We start from the raw sequence: 18,917 nt of genomic DNA, 5'->3' as shown, positions 1-18,917 counted from the left end.
TTCTAACCACAAAGTACTGTGAGCCTGCCAAAATGAAAAGTATATATGATCAAGTTCACAAGTAAAGATTGGGATCAACACCTGCACTTTGGTGTCTGTGTTGTTTCTCCACCCCTCTTTCACTGACTCCTCACCATTCGTTCGTCTCCTGAGACCCCCTGTTGGAGCTGGTCTCCGACATCTGGCGCCCCCCCAACAGGGACGATTGGTAATCCCTAAGTCTGATGCATTCATTTCATTCAGAAGTTTTTGGGTGAGGATAGGCTTCTTACCTAGGGTACTGCAGACCCCTTAGCAAGGTGCTAAGTAAGTGAAGGGTAAGTAATCAGAGAACTTATTTTGAGAAGTCATGGGCCATAAAGAGTCTAAAGAAAGAGGACTCTTTATTGATATAGCTAAACATATGCTCCATAAATGGGGTATTTCAGTTTCTTCTAAGCAGTTAAGACATTTTTTCATTTTATTCAAGAATGCTCTCCTTGGTTCCTTGAGGAAGGAACCTTAAATTTAGAAACATGGAAAAATCTAGGTAAAGAGATGAAGGTTTATTATGATCATCATGGGCCAGAAAAGATTCCTGTAGATGCTTTTGCATTATGGAATGTTTTTAAAGATGCTTTGGATCCGACCCATGAGGCAGTTTGTTTGGCTGCTCAAGTGACCGAGTCTGAACAAACCCCCTTTATCGGGCTGCTGCTATATCTAGATTTTATAAAACTACATCCCCTCAAAAACAGTCTCAATCTGATGATGAACAAGGGGATGAAGGGGAGGATAAACAACTTTCTCCTCAAGATCAGGAGGACTTATAGGAGGCTACAGCTCAATATCATAACTCTGATTGGCCACCAAATTTGTTAGTTTCTGTGTCTCCAGAGCCTCCTTAGAGCTTTAAATAAAACTATGGAAACTATGGGAGCCTTACAACTAGGTCTCCCATCTACTACTATAACTAAAGATCATAACATAATGGTGATAGACTAGCCAAACAAGATTGTAAACATTTTGCTTTTAGTCTGCCTTCCTCTAATTTACAAAGACCTTATCAAAGATTTCAATGGAAAGTTTTGCCTCAGGGAATGAAAAATAGACCCACCTTATGTCAAAAGTTTGTTGATGCAGCCTTAGTCTCCATGAGAAATAAGTTACCATCTGGATATATAATTCATTATATGGATGATATTTTATTAGCTCATGCTGATTATTTGATACTCCAACAAATACTTAATTTTATGATTACAAGTTTACAAGACTGGGGATTAAAAATTGCTCTTGATAAAATTCAAACCCAGGCTCCTTTTTCTTACCTAGGAAGATTAATTAATTCCAACAATGTAACTTCTCAAAAAATACAGATTAGGGTTGATTCTTTACACACTTTAAATGATTTTCAAAAACTTCTTGGGGATATTAATTGGATTAGGCCTTACTTAAAATTAACCACTGCTGACCTTAAACCTTTATTTGAAATTTTACAGGGAGATTCAAATCCAAATTCACCTAGACAATTAACTCCTGAGGGAAAGAAGGCTTTATTTAAGGTGGAGAAGGCTATTTCAGATCATTATTTACAACAAATAGACTACAATAAGCCCTGGATGTTAATAATCTTACAGACTTCACACACTCCTACTGGATGCCTATGGCAGGATGATCCTTTAGAATGGATTCATTTGCCTTCTACTCCAAAAAAGATTAATATTTCGTATCCCACCCAGGTGTCATCATTAATTTGTAAAGGTAGACTTCGAAGTAGATAGCTCTTTGGACGAGATCCATCCTCCATTATTATTCCATATAAAAAGGAACAATTAGATTTCATATTAAATGTTAATGATGAATGGCCTATAGCATTACAGGGATTCTATGGAGAAATAATGTTTCATTTGCCTAACCACCCATTACTACATTTTATGACTAAGGTAAATACTATTTTTCCTAAAAACTTTTCTCATGTGCCCCTCGATCAGGCTTCTCTAATTTTTACAGATGGATCCTCTAATGGAATAGCTGTTACTATTATAGATGACCAAGAGCCAATAGTCCAACAAACAACTGAAACCTCTGCTCAAAGGATGGAATTAATTGCTATTATAACTGCTTTTGAAAAGGTTACACAGCCTTTTAATCTTTATACTGATTCCCAATATATTGTTAATCTCTTTCCAGCTATAGAAGCATCTTCTTTGTCCTCTTATTCATCAATTGTTAGTATATTACAAAAGTTACAAAAATTAATATTACAGAGATCCTATAAATTTTTTATTGGACATATTAGAGGGCATTCTAACTTACCAGGACCTTTAGTGGCAGGAAAGGCTAAAGCTGATTTATTAACTAGGACTGTTTATAACGTTATTGAACAAGCTACTAAAGATCATCAATTACATCATCAAAATTCTGTTGCTCTTAGAGCACAGTTTCATATAACTAAAGAACAAGCTAGACAAATTGTTAAACAATGTCAAATCTGTCCTACTCACTTTTCTTCTCCACAGATGGGTGTCAACCCTAGGGGTTTATTACCCAACAAATTGTGGCAGATGGATCTTACTCATATTCAAGAGTTTGGAAAGTTATCTTTTGTTCATGTTTGTGTAGATACTTTCTCACATGTTATTTTTGCTACAGCCCGTACTAGAGAAGCTTATAAGGATATTGCCCATCATCTTTTTGCCTCCTTTGCATATATGGGATTACCTCTTCATATTAAGACAGACAATGCTCCTGCTTATATTTCAAAAACCTTTAAACACCTGTGTCAGACACTTAACATAGTTCATTCCACAGGCATCCCCTATAACCCACAAGGAAAAGCCATAGTGGAAAGAGCTCATCAGACCCTAAAATCTCAAATTAATAAATTAAAAGAGGGGGAACTACATTATAGCTCTCCTCATCAAATTCTTCAACATGCTCTATTTGTCATTAATCATTTAAATGTAAATGATTCTAAATTAAATCCAATGCAACGTCATTGGTCTGAGCAAACAGTAACTCAAAAACCTTTAGTTAAATGGGAAGATCTTCTTACTGAACAGTGGAAAGGCCCTGATATTCTCTTAACATTGGGGAGAGGATATGCTTGTGTGTTTCCACAGGATGCTACTTCACCTTTGTGGATTCCAGATCAACTCATCAGACATTATGACTCAACCATATCACAGGCAGAAATTCCTCCCCAATCCATACCCAAGGATGCCATCGACCCAGGATGAAGAACATGCCAAGGACATGACTAATCTTCACCTTCATTCCCCTCGACAGGCACGAGCAACATTGACATCAAAATTACCTTCCTGGGGTCAAATAAAACATCTGACCAGTCAGGCACAAAATTTGGTTGTTAGCCAAAGTGCCTCTGCCTCTCCTGAAAAAGTGTTTCTTGCTATGCTAGCACTCTTATCCTGTCAGGTATCACTGATTTATGCTAATCAATCTTATTGGGCTTATTTTCCTGATCCTCCTCTTTTAAGAGTTACTGATTGGGGAAAACTTAATATTAAGGTGTTTACTGATAATCCTGATTTGTTAGGAGGGATTTCTGATTCCCTTATTCCTCATAAGATGTCCTATAATATTAATTTCAAGGGTTTAATAGAAGAGACTCCTATTTGCTTTGCTACTGATAATAAATTCATCCCTCAAGGATGTATGCCTATTAATTATAGACAATATTTTACTGATTGCCCTCCTGGCTTCCCAGACAATAAAAAGAGGAGCCTTTGGCTCCTCGAAATGGTTTCTTTAGGATATTATATAGTTAATGAAACCTATGTTAATAAGACATTACCTGAAGCCATTGATCCATGTGGATTAAAGAATAACAAAAAAAGATTTTTATTGGAATAATATGATTGATCCTTGGGAAGAATTTTCTCATTGGTTTCAATGTGGATTTATACAAAGGGCACAAGTCTTTCAGCCTAAGTCTTCAGATGTTAAGATCTATGACTGGTCTGCTTCTGCCCCTCATTTTGATTACAAAAATTGTTTTAAGACTAAGTCTCAAAAATTTAATCATACTGAAGGAATGTATACAAGTTCTCCTATTCATAGATGGTTCTCACCTGGTTGGGTCACTCCCATATTTCAGAGTGAGCTCCCTAATGGAATGGTTTCATACTTCCCAGATCTTTTTAGATTAATTGCAGCTACTAATATGGTTCTTTTAACCAGACCTGGTAAAACTCCAGAACCTTTCAATATTCGTGCTTGCATTAATGCTCCTCATGCTATTTTAGTAGGTAATAATAATACCTTGACAATTGATCATAATAATAGTGTTTATTCTATTTCCTGTGATCAGTGTATATTAACTAATTGTATACATGCTAATCTTCCAAAAAGCTATACTACTTTTATAATTATACATCAGCCTTCCTACATAATGATTCCTGTCCTTCTTAATGATGATTGGTATGCTGATGAAGGGTCACAAATTCTTAAAAAAATTAATGAATTAATTAGACCTAAGCGATTTGTTGCAACATTAATTTTAGAAATTACGGCATTAATAGGAATTATTACTTCTTTAGCTTTATATACTACAGCTTTAGTTAAAGAAATCCATACTGCTCATCATGTTAATGATTTATCTCATAATGTTTCATTAGCATTAGCTATTCAAGAAAAAATAGATAAGAAATTGGAGGCCCGAATTAATGCCTTAGAGGAAGCTTTATTATATGTAGGAAAAGAGATTCAAAACATAAAAATTCAAATGACAACCAAATGTCATGCTAATTTCAAATGGATCTGTGTTACTCCCTTAAAATATAATCAAACTAAATATGGATGGAATCAAGTACAAACTCATTTATTAGGGATCTGGAATAAAACTCAAATAGGCCCCAATATACAAGATTTACAACAACAAGTAAAATATATAAGTAAGGCTTATTTTTCTACTGACTCTACAGCTGACTTTGCTGCAGATTTATACAAAAATGTACAAAAAACTATTTCCAATAGTACTTGGTGGTCATATATGATTAATATTGGCTTTGGCTTTTTATTCATTTTTTTTGTTTGTCTCATTCTTCCAGTCCTCTTCAGACTTGTCTAGAAATCAATCAGAAGCATCTCCGTCCAAATCGAACACCTCAAATTAAAAAAAAAAGGGGGGGGGGGAAATGCTGCGCCCCTCCCCTGAGTCAGGAAATGGCAAGGCCCTACTGAGTTGGATGGCACATGGCGTCCATCCTCTGGAGGAGCGCAGTATGTTTCTGGGAATGGGCTGATTTGTTTTTGTATTCCTTTAATAAATATACTTGTGACTTCTCATATGACCATTAAGTATGAAGGAAAAAACATGACTTTCCCAATTAATGCAACTACTTCTAAATAATAGATCTGTTTGCTCTAAATGCAATGATTCAGCTGTGGAGTGTAAATTGTTAATGTCTAATGAAAAACTCCTTGTATTCCTGTCAAGGAAGTTTTTGAGAAATTAAATTAAAATCCTAGAGAAGAAAAATTAATGTTAAGAAGACAGATTAGTGCTTAGTACTGGGCAACTTGTTCTTGCTCCTGTGCACAATGGTTTGTGCTCTTACTCTTGTTTGATTAAAATTAATAACAAGTCAACCACTTGCCATAACCATGGCACCAGTTCCAGTCAGTAAGTCAAGAAAGAATAGTCAAGGTATAGGCCAATAGTTTGGGACATTTGTAACTATTATTAAAAGTTAACTAAGCAGAAACAGCTCAAAGCAAAATGCGAACTGAAAGTACAAATGTTTGCTTATGCATAAGCCAAGATATATTCTTCTATTCTAATTCTAGCTATGTAATATTTTGTTTCTTTGAATAATGATTCCTGTTTTCTAACCACAAAGTACTGTGAGCCTGCCAAAATGAAAAGTATATATGATCAAGTTCACAAGTAAAGATTGGGATCAACACCTGCACTTTGGTGTCTATGTTGTTTCTCCACCCCTCTTTCGCCGACTCCTCACCATCCATTCGTCTCCTGAGACCCCCTGTTGGAGCTGGTCTCCGACACTTGGGGTAGAATCAAGGGCTCTATCACTGAGCTACATTCCCAGCACTTTTTAATTTTTATTTTGAATCGGGGCCTCATGAAGCTACTGGAGCTCGCTTTGAACTTGCAATTCTCCTGTCTCAGCCTCCTGAATCACTAGGATTACAAATTGATCATTTGGATTACAGGCAAGTACCACTGTGCCCAGATAACCTTTTGTTTTCTTCCCACTAAAATCCATATGATATTGGACTGCAGAATAATCACCATTGGGAGGCTATGATTTGAGGTGCAAATATTTCAGTGCAGAGCTAAAAATTTATCTTCATCACTTTGGAATTATTAAAATTATTAATGATCAAAATTATGATCTCTCTCCTATTCCCCAAGTCATTCACCAAATGTGGCTTTGAATTACTTTGGGTTATTTTCTGAAACCTCAGGCACCCTCAGAGGATAAAAAGTCACCACTACTGAAGGTAAGTAAAAGCATGTGTTCTCATTGCAGTTAATTTTTTGAGCTTGAAATTGCCCTGGGCAATAAAGACATTGTGGGAATGAGTCCAAGTTGATTGCTTTGAAGTAGAAAAAGCTCATCTGAATGTAAAAGTCTTAGCATATTTTTTTTAGAGATTAATTATACTCTGTAGTTAAAATTTCACTCATTTGTTTATTCACCAATTTATTCATTTAATATTAACTTTCACCCCTACTCCACAAGTTTTGGGATATAAAGAAGAAGAATACAGTCTTATCAATGTGCTGATGATTTATAAATTATGTTTCTGATTCCAATTTCACCCTGTAATTTAGGTCCCTGTTTCTCTCTGTCTTCTAGAATCTCTACCTTGATATTCCATAATTATTTTAGACTTTATATGTGAAAATTTATATCTGGCCTCCTCAACTTAGAGAAAAAAATTTCTTCCTATTTTCTCTATTTAATCACTGGAGTGCCAATCCGTTCTTAACCACAGAAAGTCCAGATGCTACTCCTTAAGGCCAACATTTACTATGATTCTTTGAGACCCTATGGACTCCGTCAGACCCAAGGGATCCATGTGACTTCCAAATGCCAAGCAGAGAGGAAGAACTGGAAGATCCAACTTTCTCACTGCCACCACTCCTTCTATCACAGGCCCAGAACTGGTCTCACCACTTTTTCTGCGATATCCACAGAAGGAAAGCAGATCAGCAGTGATTTGTGTGGGGTGATACTCTTGGACATCCAAATCATGGCCTATGCACCAACATTGTGCTCCTGGTTTAACTTTAGGTTCTGTCTCGCTTTGTGGTATTCTCCATACATAACTAGTCTCTAAGACATGACACTATGCCAAGCTAGCCTGACAAGGTCTGTATGCCCCAGCCACTTGCTGGTTCCTTCAGCCAGCCCAGGTCCCTCTTTCTTTTGTGATGTTTCTCTCCATGGTGCTATCACTGTGTCCTTCACCTCTCTCTCCTTTTCATCAGAAAACATTCTTTAAAGTGCTGGTATGTTTGTCCTAGGCTTGCACAGTTCATTACTGAACTCAAAAGTTAGGACTCTGGGTACCTGCTCCATAGCAGAATAAAACCGTATCCCTATCATGGAGATGCCTTGAATTTAGAGAACACAGCTGGCAGCTCAAACTATAAACAAACATGTTCAGGGCTTCTGTTATGGTTTGGACCTGGAATCCCTCTCTCCTGCCCCCTGCCAAAAAAAAAAAAAAAAAAAAGCTCACATATTGAAAGCTTGTTCCTGCCCCCTGCCAAAAAAAAAAAGGTTGCTCCCCAGTACAGCAATGTTTGGAGGTGGGGCTTTTAGGGAATTATTGGATTATGGGGCTGTAGTTTTATCGGTGGATTAATCTATCTGATGGGTTAATCATTTGGAAGGACTACTGAGTGGTAAATACAGGAAGGTGGAACTGGAACGTGGCTGGAGAAGGGGAGCCATGTAGGATTGCCCTGAAAGGCTTTAGTTTCTTCCCAGTCCCTTTCTCCCCCTCTCTCTCTGCTTCCCAGCCTCCATAAGCTGACAGCTTTCCTCCAGCATGATCTTCTGCCTTGATGCTCAGGCTCACCTCATGCCCAAAGCGATGGAGCCAGTGACCAAACCAAAGTAAACTTTGCCTCCTCCAAGTTGCTCTCCTCAGGTATTTTGGTCACAGTGATGAAAAGCTGACCCAGCTTCATTGTAAAAGGTGATATTAGAACCAGAGGAGGGATAGCCACAGTACTTCAATGACCTAAGAATTTTCCTGAGACCTGACCTATATTGCCTCTTTTTTTTCAATCAAATCTTTAGGCAGTGGTCTTTGAATAAGGCAGTTTGCAAGAAATATTTGGACACATTGGAGTCATTTTCCTAAACCAGCCAGCTTATAAGGATTCCTGTGATACTCAAGCATTCAGGAGAGAAAAAGCACTTGCTATGACCTTGTTTTCCCCTTTCTCAGAGCCTTCAATAGTCCCATCTCTGGCTCTTTTATTTTCCCCTGTGAAATAATTTAATCCTGTATGTGCAAAAATGCCTTGTCAAAAACCTAGCATGTGCAGGGCCAATAGCTCCTGTGGGGGCTTAGACACAAGAAAGGAGCCACTGGTTATACATAGTGAGTGGATTAAATTTCTGTAGCCATAAGCAATCTCCAAATCAGCAAATTCTAAATTATCAGCTGTCAGGTTGTAGAATGCTGGTTAATTGGGTAGGCACAAACATCTGCAAGATCAATCTGCTTCATATGGACAGTGAAGTGGATGCCATTTTAGAAAGGAAAGCATTAGCTTTATATAGTTTGTTCTCTGTATGCTGAGCCTGCCCCCTGGGTCATATTCAAATTTTTAGAACAGGGAAGAATAGGCCTAATGCACATGCACAAAGACACATTTGGCTTTTCTACGGCACCTGAAAAGACATCAGAAAAGCCCAGCAAAGTCTTCAGGAGCAGAGATCACACTTGTCTCCAACTATCTAGTCATCAGAATAATAAAAGTTCAGTACAAAATTAATAGGGCTCAGTCCCCTGTCATGGTTTGGGAAAAAGTTACAGAGAGAGACGCAAAAAGAGGAAGAACTGTTCAATCATACTTTATGAAGGTGTACAAATATTAACCTCTCCCAAATAATATGAATTGCTTTTAAAATACATAAAAAGTTTTTAAAAGGTGGAAGAAAAAAATAAGATGGACAGACTGCAGAAAAGTAAAGACAAAGATGTAGCATAATTAGACCACATCAGAAGCTGATTATGGCATGTCATTTAAGAGACAACCAAAAGTGCATTTGAAGGGCTGGGGGTGGCTCAGTGGTAGAACACTTTCCAAGCATGCACAAGGCCCTCAATTCAATCCCCAGCACAATAAAAAAAGTGCCTTTTACCAGAAACACAGGAACACTGAAACACTATTTGACAAAGGCACCATTGCCTGCCCCACCATCATGTCCACAGCTCCAACTTCCCATGCTTCAGATCACTTTCTTCATTCTTGTTCTTCTGCTCCTGTAGACTGACCCGCGAGTGACTGTTCACATACATTTTGAACAGCTGTCAGCTGGGTACTCTGACTTATGATTGCTTACCTGTGTCCTGACTGTCTGCTACCTTGGACTAGGAGGCCTGGCTTCCAGCATCCCCACAGACCCTTGTCCTGTTGCTAACCATGACTATTCTGGATAAGAAGTGAATCCTTCTGGAAGCCCACAACAGTTTTCGCATTGGCTCCTTTCCATTGGTCTACCTCCACACTCAAAAACCAGCCGTCAGGCTTTTTCTTCTATTTCACTGAGTTCAATCAATGTGGAGAGGAGGACAAGAGACCTGACTCCTTCCTCTAGAATCAGGGCATGTTTCTGAATCCCTCTTGCAGAGGTCACAAATTTCATCAAGCAGTCTTCTCTGCATAGCTATCCTGTAGCTTGGTTTCTGGGAGAGGGTCCCTCCTCTTATCCCTTCAGGAAAAAAAATGGTAGTAGCAGTTGCTAATCCCACATTATTCTCTGTTCATTTTCTTAACCCTCATCCACATCTTTGTAAGCAGTGTCCCTTCATTAAACTGTCCACAGATCACCCAGCTTCAAGTGCTGTTTGTCTTCTTCTTGAACCCAACTCATGGGACTGATGCACTCTTCTGTGGCAGCCACAGGAGAGGCTAGCTCCCTCCATGACCTAAGATTCATTTATTTCACAAATCTTTCCTGAGAGCCTGCTGAGGTTGCACAAAAAGCCAGGAGAGATTGAAATAGCAAAATATCCTACATTTGTGGGTCTAATGATGAGAGACAGACAATAACTTAAAAAGTAATATACCATGTCGGATGGTGGTAATTACTATGGAGAAAGGGACAGAAAACCCAGGAAAGGGGGCAGATAGTACCAGGGACTGCAATTTTATATAATGTGGTCAAGGAAGAACTGACTTTGTATGGTGCGTGAGTACTGAGCAACATAGGAAAGAGGAAAATCCTAACTGGAAAAAATGTTAGAAATTTTATTTTGAGGAAATAGAATTGACTGAAAGCAGGCAAAAGGCAAGAATTAAACACAGTGCCATATTTTGGAAGGAAAATTATAATTAACAAAGATAAAGATTTTAGAACAAAATTTTAAAAGTACTTTAAGGGTTTTATTTATTTGACTTTATATCTCTCCCAAAGCATAACCTTACCCTGACAGGCTATGGGGACAACAGGAAAAACTAACAAACCATTATTTAAAGAGAAAATGTTGTTCACCTATTTTTTTTTCTCCTGACAAACTCATTTTCTCTATTTCATGTCATAAGATTTATTCTGCCCCATGTCCATCACTTTAAGGAGGATTTGTGCCAGGAATACTTGCTTAGTGAATTTTAGAGGATTCAGATCATAAGCAACATGTTTTGGGAAAGAATTATTAAAGACCACAGTTCCTTTTCCCCCAGTGTCTTTAGGGAACAGACAAGTAAGTAAACAGGTGACACAGCTAGGTAGAATGTGGTGAACTGGACATCCAGGCTCCCCAAAGAGAGGAAGTGACACTCAAGTGCAACCAATCATGCAGAAATGAGGGATCAGCAACACCTGGTTCCTGTTTAAGAGCAGTTAGAAGCCAGGCATTGTGGTGCACACCAGAAATTCCAACAACTCGAGAGGCCGAAGCAGGAGGGTAACAGGATCAACCTTGGCAACTTAGCAAGACCCTGTCCTCAAATAAAAAGTAAAAAAAAATGGAAGAAAATCCAGCTCAGTAGTACAGTGCCCCTGGGTTCATTCCCCAGTGAGGGGACTTAAAAAGCTACCTCATCTTGATATGAAACCTCCCATGCAGGCAATTAATTCAAAAGTTTTTATGAAACAGTGAACCAGCCACATCTAACACGTCTGTGGATGCCTTTGTTTTCTGACAAAGTTTCATTTGTTCGCCACAAGACTGCCACCTCTACTTTACAGAGACACCCACACTGAAACATGGAGGTGTAGACCTCTTTATTGGCTTCAATCCATCAGTATAGTCAGCTATAAGCAGACAAAAGATGTTTTCAAAAGGAAGCCAAGAGAGAGTGGCAGTCTATATTGGAGGTGCTGCATTTGAGGAGAAAGAGAAAGCTCAAGACTGTAAAAATGATACCAGTCTTGGAAATCAGAATCACATCCTTGACACTGAGGCAAGTGTAGAAAGATAACAGGTAGTAGACTCCTTTAAAGAGGACCCAGAGCTGTACCTACTAAAGTAGGGGTGTCTTGTTTGCTTATGGACCCCCACATCCTTTTTTCCCTGCAGATGAAGTGCCCCAAAGCATGAAAGCCTAGCCTTAGGGGGTAATTTCTTGGGTTGGAACCTGGGATCCTTCTCCTCCCCTAGGGGTGTTAACAACCAGTTGAGTAGGGAAGTGCTATAGGCAGTAGTAATTCATTTACTTTTCTTTGATAATCAGCTACCTGTCCTTTGCCCCTGTCTCAGAAAGACTCTTGACCCATGTGGCAGACACAGGAGCTCAGAGTCCAATGGGGGAAGCCAAAGCAACCCTCTCACCTAAAATCTGGAGAGATGTGATCCCCCGCCACAATCCCTTTCAGCCCCCCACCCCCCACTGTCTCATTGTGTACAGTGGATGGGGTACAAGCCATTTTGATTTGGAAGTTAAAAGGACAACTCAACCAACAACTTGATTATCTGAAGATGGAAACACTGGGAGGCTTAACAGTTAAGGGTAGCAGATGCAGGATTTGAAAGTTGGTCTAGCTTATTGGAAAGCAGATGCAAGACACTGTTCTGAACACCAATTATCAAAGCTCATATGCATATAAGACAAAGAAGAGTTAGTGACAACAGGAGAGGAGGAAAAAAGTTAAATAGAAAAGAATGAAAGGAGGAAGAAAGGGAAAAAAGAAAAAGGAGGGAAACAAACTAAAAAAAGAAAGAAGAAACTTAAAAGGAAAAGAAAGGAAATGGTAAGAAAGAAAGGATAAAGAAAAAAACAGAAAGGACAAAAAAATAAGGGAATCCTAAGAGAGTAACAAGAAGAAATAAGGGGAAGAATAAAAACAGGAAGAAAGACAGAAGCAAAGAAAGGGATGAAGACATAGTGGTACATCTGGAGTAGCCACCAAAAGAAGTAGCCTCCCCAAAGATTCCTGCCATAATTAAGCTTCTCTTCTTGTTGGAAAAAATTTTACAAAGAGTGTCAACAGGATGCCACAGGAGTTCTGCAGAGAGCTCCATGTGATTCAAAGCTCCCTCTGTCTTGTAAATGCCAGGTTTGCAGACCAAAGGTGTGATAGACTCTTGTCTCAAACTTGTTGCTGTGCAAAAATTCACTACCTCTGTTTTCCTTGATAAAAACTTGTGAAAACTCCGTCTAGCCTCAGAAAATGGCACACACCATACCACTGTTAGGTAAACCACCCCCTCCACTGGGTATAAAGGTCAAAGAATTTCCAGACTCAGGGTCCAGGGATTTTAGTCATTAACCCTCTCTGGAGCACTGCAGCTTAAATAAACCTGCTTCTTGAACACTTTCCTAACACTGCAGAAGAGGAAGGGGGACAGGAAGAGGAGGAGGGAAAGAAGGAAGAGAAATGCAATTAAAGGGACACAAGAAAGAAAAGCTTAAAAGAGGTAGTAAGAAAGGAAAAGTGAGAGAGGGAAGCAACAGAAGGTCAGAGGAAAGGGGAAAAACATGAGAAAAAAAGAAGTGAGCAAAGGGAAGTAATAAATGGATGATAGAAAGGGGAGAAAGGAAAGAAAGTGACATAAGAAAAGCAAAAACAAGGGGGGAAGAGGACGGGAGCAAAAAATGAAAATAAGAAAAGAAAATGGCATATACAGTGGAAGTAAGAAAGCAGAACCAAAAAGAAGAAAGAAGAGGAGGAGGAGGGAGGAAGGGGAGGAGGAGGAGGAGGAGGAGGGGGAAGAGGAGGAGAAGGAAGAGGAAGAGCAGGAGGAGGAAGAGCAGGAGGAGGAAAGAGGAGGAGGAGGAAAGAGGAGGATGAAGGTGGAGGAGGGAAAGGAGGAGGGAGAGAAGAAGGAGGAGGAGGGGGAGGAGGGAGAAGAGGGGAGGAGAGGGAGGAGGGGGAGGAGGAGAAATGGGAGGAGGAGGAGGAGGAGAGTGGAAATGGAAAACAGAAAAATAAAAGTGAGGCAGGGAAGAAAGAAAACAGAAATAAGAACAAGAAGTAGGCAGGGCATGGTGGTGCATGTCTGTAATCCCAGAAGCTCAGGAGCTAATACAGGAGTATCTCAAATTAAAGGCTAGCCTCAGCAGCTTAGTGAGGCCCTAAGCAACTAACTGAGACCCTATCTCAAAGTAAAAAATAAAAAGGGCTGGCATGTGGCTCAGTGGTATATCACCCCTGGTTCAATTCCCTGTACCAAAAGAAGCCGGGTGGTCAGGGGAAGGGGGGTGGGGGTCTGGGAGAAAATGAAGTGAGAAAAGGGAAACCAGAAAACCAAACCAAACATTGATGGGGAGGGGAAGTATTTGTTATTGACTCCAAAGCTGTGGTAGCTTATGAAGAGAATTGTAAAGTGTTCTTCAAGATATGAAAGATGGTTGGTATTATTTCTGCTCTAGAATTAAGTCACCCTCTGGCACCAGTATCTACATGGATAGAAATGAAAAACAAAACCAAAACACATTTTGCACAGTACCACTCAGCTCATAGCAGATTCTCCAAAGGTATGAACAGAGTTGGAGGAATTTTGCTAATTTAAAATACTACGTTGTTGAACTGGGGATGCCGCTCAGTGGGTAGAGCCCTTGCATAGCGTGCCTGAAGCTCTGATTTTTATCTCTAACACACACACACACACACACACACACACACACACACACAGAGAGAGAATAAATAAATAAATAAATAAAAAGTAAATAATGTGGTAAAAAAAAAAAAAAAAGATTACCATGTTGTCAAAAGATTCCAGCTGTGGTTGAGCATTCCCTGGTATCTTGCTTGCTGTATCAGGGAAATGAAGCTACCAACTATAAGGCAAACATACTATCTTATGCTTACAAGAGAGAGAGCACAGGATACATGAGACTGCCATTTCTTAAGATCAGCATGAAGATTTTTAATTAGCTTATTATTGAATAATTATTTTAATTAGTTAATTAAATGAACATCTTATATTCCCTCAAAATGCCTAAAAACCAAAATTTACAGGTTACAAAAGTCTACTTAAAATGGAAGCCATAGGGTACATGTGAATGAACCTGCCTCAGGGTGTTTTCCCTTTGCTTTGACAATAACAAAAGCTGAGTCAACCAGTTGCCAATTTCACTGTCTGTAAAATTAAACAGTAAGTTGAGTTTAGGGATCTCTAACTAGCAGCCCACAAGGTGAATCTGGCCATCAGACCTGCTGGGTGTGTCAGATGTCACATCCTACCAGAATGCCTGGTTCCAGTGCTGTGTGTATGGCCTCTGTGGGGCTAGTTGGAGGGTCTTTACTGTGAGACTGTAGTGACTGTTCCTCCAGGTAAAATGTGAACAGAGTAGCATCATGTCACTCTCTTCCTCTCTTTCCCACTTCTGAGATCTTCTTTCCCAGCCTCCTCTGGAGATTTTACTTCTTCTGTCGATCTTTTAAATGTTGGAGTCCTTCTGGGTTACCTTTATCCCATTCTACATTTCCTGAGAGCTCAGTTGAAATTCCAGTGCTTGCAGGACTGAGGGGGACATGGCTCCCAACTTACATTTCCCCCACTAGTCTGCTCCCTAGCCTACATTTCCCCTCCCCAGACTATTCCTCTGCCTTGTATATAAGTTTTCATTACTTTTTCCTAGTCATCTCTACTTAGATGCTCCAAAAACACATCAGTCTCAATATGTTCAAAATTCAAACCACACTTTCTCTCTTCCTCGACAACTGCATACCCGTTTTCTTGGAGTGGCATCTCCACCTCTCCCTGTGCCTGGAACACTCCACAGCCTTCAGGTACCAGCTTTAAAGAAGCTCTTACAAGAAGAGCAATCCTTCTTCACCAACAAGGTACTTCTCCATATTCTCACAGCACCCCTGGATTACCTCTCAGAGCACAATCTGTGAAGTTTTCATTTATTCACCCATTTACCATGTTCTCCTTAAAGGTAAGCACAGTGTCTTGCACTGTTGCTTCTTCTGTTTTTAGGATTGTACCTGGCTCAATAAATGACTATTGAATAAGAAAACTTAATTAGTGTTAGACATCCATTCATCTTTCCTAAATACGTCTAATCAACCTCTGAGGATTTGTTATCTTCATTTCCTTCTTCTAAGCTGAGAAATCTCATCCAGGTCCATACAGCTATGAGACAGAGAAGATGACACACCTGAGCTGACACTGAGACACCAGACTCTGAGGAAGAGGTGTAAGTTGTTTCAGCTACGGACCAACTAACCCCTACTCTTGTATGTGCTGTTGAAGTCCTTAGAGCTGTTAGAGATGTTATTTCAAGCTGAGTTCATTGTCAACGTTTTTAGTGTTGTATCATTTAATGTAAAAATAGAGGTTTCTACCTTCTCTTGAAAATATCTAAAAAATTTCTAAAAATATCTGGTTTCCTGGGTCCAGGATTCCTGCATAACAGCAAGTGACCAGAGCTATGAAGATTGCCAGCACTCTCTGCATCTCCCTGGGCACTCCCAGTTCATGTCTTTATCTGCTTAATATGGGTGCTTCCTATATGCAGTTGGGACCTCCACTCCAGAGCTGAAGTAGAGATTTACATGATGAGCAAAGATTCGGAGGATAAGCCCAGACAGGCATGAAGCAACTCCAAGAACCAAAGGTAAAAACATTCAGAAGTTTATGATGACTGTTTTGCTCAGATTCATGTTTTCTCTGCATCAACCTGGTACTCGTGCCTGAAACTCCAGACTTGAAAATTGACCTGTCTCAGGGGGAGAAGGGAAGAAAACCTAGTAAAGGAGCTGGAACAAAGTGGAGGCCAGGCCTCAGGAATGGTTACCAGGAAACTCCAAGTAGGTAGGGTCAAAAGCCATCAGGAACAAACAAACAGCAGAAACAGCTGTGTAGGCTCAGTTGGGGGAGGACTGGAGCAACTCCCCTCAACTTGGATGATGGAACCAGCATGCCCTTTGAAGGCTCTGCAGCCCACCCACAGGGGATACTTTCATCCATGAAACCAAAAATGGAAGTCTCTGAAGCCAGCACCTAGGAACAGGGAGGGAGAAGTGCTTCCTCCAACAGACACAGCTCCATGCCTGCCACTCAGAAGGTCTTCCATGAGAGTTAGTTAAGAAATGAATTATAAAGTCTGCATCCCACAGGCTGCTGTGAGGATAGAAATCAGTATAACTCCCCAGGAGAGCGTCATGGCCATAGCTAGCAAAAGTGTCAAAGAATATTTACTTGCACCAATGAGTCCTATTTCTTTGAATTTATTTTGCAGATACATCTACACTGGTAAAAATGACATGACGACAAGTTTATTCATTGTAGTTTTGGTTATACCAAAAAAAAAGGAAATAGTGCCATGTTTCCCAGGAGAAGGATAGTTAAATGGTTTATGTTAAAGAAAAAACTACTATGCAGTTAGGTTTTCTAAGAGAGAAGAAAATGTGCTACCCTCTATATACAAATATGCAAAAATTTCAGAAAATTAAGTTAACAAGATACAAAACAGTATTATAATACTGTACCCATTTTATATTAAAGCAAGAAAAATACTCTTGTATCTGCTCCATTTTCTTTTTTTTAAACTCTGGGAGGGGTTCCCCACACATATATTGTTTAAAATATTTTTGTTTTTAGTTGTAGTTGAACACAATACCTTTATTTTATTTATTTATTTATTTATTTATTTTCACGTGGTGCTGAGGATCAAACCCAGCACCTTGTACATGCTAGGCAATCACTGTACCACTGAGCCACAACCTCAGACCCCCTACCCATATATTTTTAAAAAACACCAAACAAATTAGTTAACTATTGGGGGCATTGTGGAGGTATGAGGTAGATGGAACCCAGTGGGAGGAAGTCTTTCACTCTCATATTTACTGTTTTGCATTTTGAACCCCGCATTTGTTACTTTCTAAAACAATACTTTTTTTTTTTTTTTTTTTTTTTTTTGGCAATACCAGGAATCAAACCCAGGGCTTCATATATGCGAGGCAAGTACTATACAACTGAGCTCCATCTCCAATCCCTCTCCCCCATTTTTTAATTCTAATCTACTTATAATACTTTTATATAGTAATGAGGTTCAATGTGATAATTCAATACATATATATGATAGGTAATGATCAGATTAGAGTAAGTAGCATTTCTCTCTTCAAACTCCTCTTCAAGTTCTTCATAAAATTAACAATAACTTGTGCATTGTGGTCTCTTTATACTGTACTGCAGAACACTAGAACTTGACCCTCCTAATTATACTTTGACACCCATTATCCATCCTCTCCCATATTCCTCCTATTTTCTTGTGACCACTGCTCTGAGATCAACCATTTTAGTTTCCACATGATGAATGAGAACATGCAGTATTTGTCTTTCTGTGCCTGGTTTATTTTACTTAAATTGATGTCCTCTTATTCCATTCATGTTGCTGCAAATGATAGGGTTCCATTCATTTTGTGGCTGAATAGTACCCCATTGTGTATGTTGTGTGTGACATTATCCACACATTATCAGCGGATACCGTGGTTGATTCTTTCTCTTGGCTATTGTGAATAGTGCTGTAGTGAACTTGGGAGTGCAGATATTCCTTCAACACACTGATTACATTTCCTCTGAATATACCTTCAATGGTGAGATAACTGCATCATACATTTCTTTTAAAATGCCAAGTCAGGAGGTAGAGGCATAAATGGGCTTGGATCCTAAGAAGAGCATGGATAGAATCAGGGGAAACACAGTGGGACCTGATATGTTCTTTTGAGACTTCGTGGTTCTCAATATAAGAGCCACTCAAAGTGCCTGCTCTGAGTCTCAGTTTCAATTTAACTAGAGGTATCTGAAAGAGAGACAAGGGTGCAGAAGGGGATTCAACTACCTCCTGAGAGACTGAATATGCAGACAATGACCAGATCATGTATCACTGTAGAATTCTGACTCAATCATCAGCAGCTGACCAAGCTACCCCATCATGTAGCTATTCCATCATGCAGCTACAGACAAGCAGCCTCTTATCTATAACTAACATGTCTCTAGTGACCAGTCCAGGAAGCAAACAATAAACCCTGCAACTACTGACCCAAAGTAGGTGGCCCCTGAGTAATAACTAAGAGCTTCCCTAATTTTTGTGCCCACTTTCAACTTATAACCAAGCAGAGAAAGACACAAGCACTGCTAACCAACCACATAGGGTACCTCCACCTTTAGTGAGCCCACATACAGCTTCCCCAGGCGAATAGCCTCCCATCAGGGCATACCTGCAGCTTTCCATATTTTACATAATAAACCTTTGCCGCTCATCTGCTGCCTTTGATTCTCTGCCAAAATACAATGATTATGGCTGACTC

This window comes from Callospermophilus lateralis, unplaced genomic scaffold, assembly GCF_048772815.1.
Source record: "Callospermophilus lateralis isolate mCalLat2 unplaced genomic scaffold, mCalLat2.hap1 Scaffold_190, whole genome shotgun sequence".
NCBI lineage: Eukaryota > Metazoa > Chordata > Mammalia > Rodentia > Sciuridae > Callospermophilus > Callospermophilus lateralis.
Note: the sequence above shows the minus strand (reverse complement) of the source record.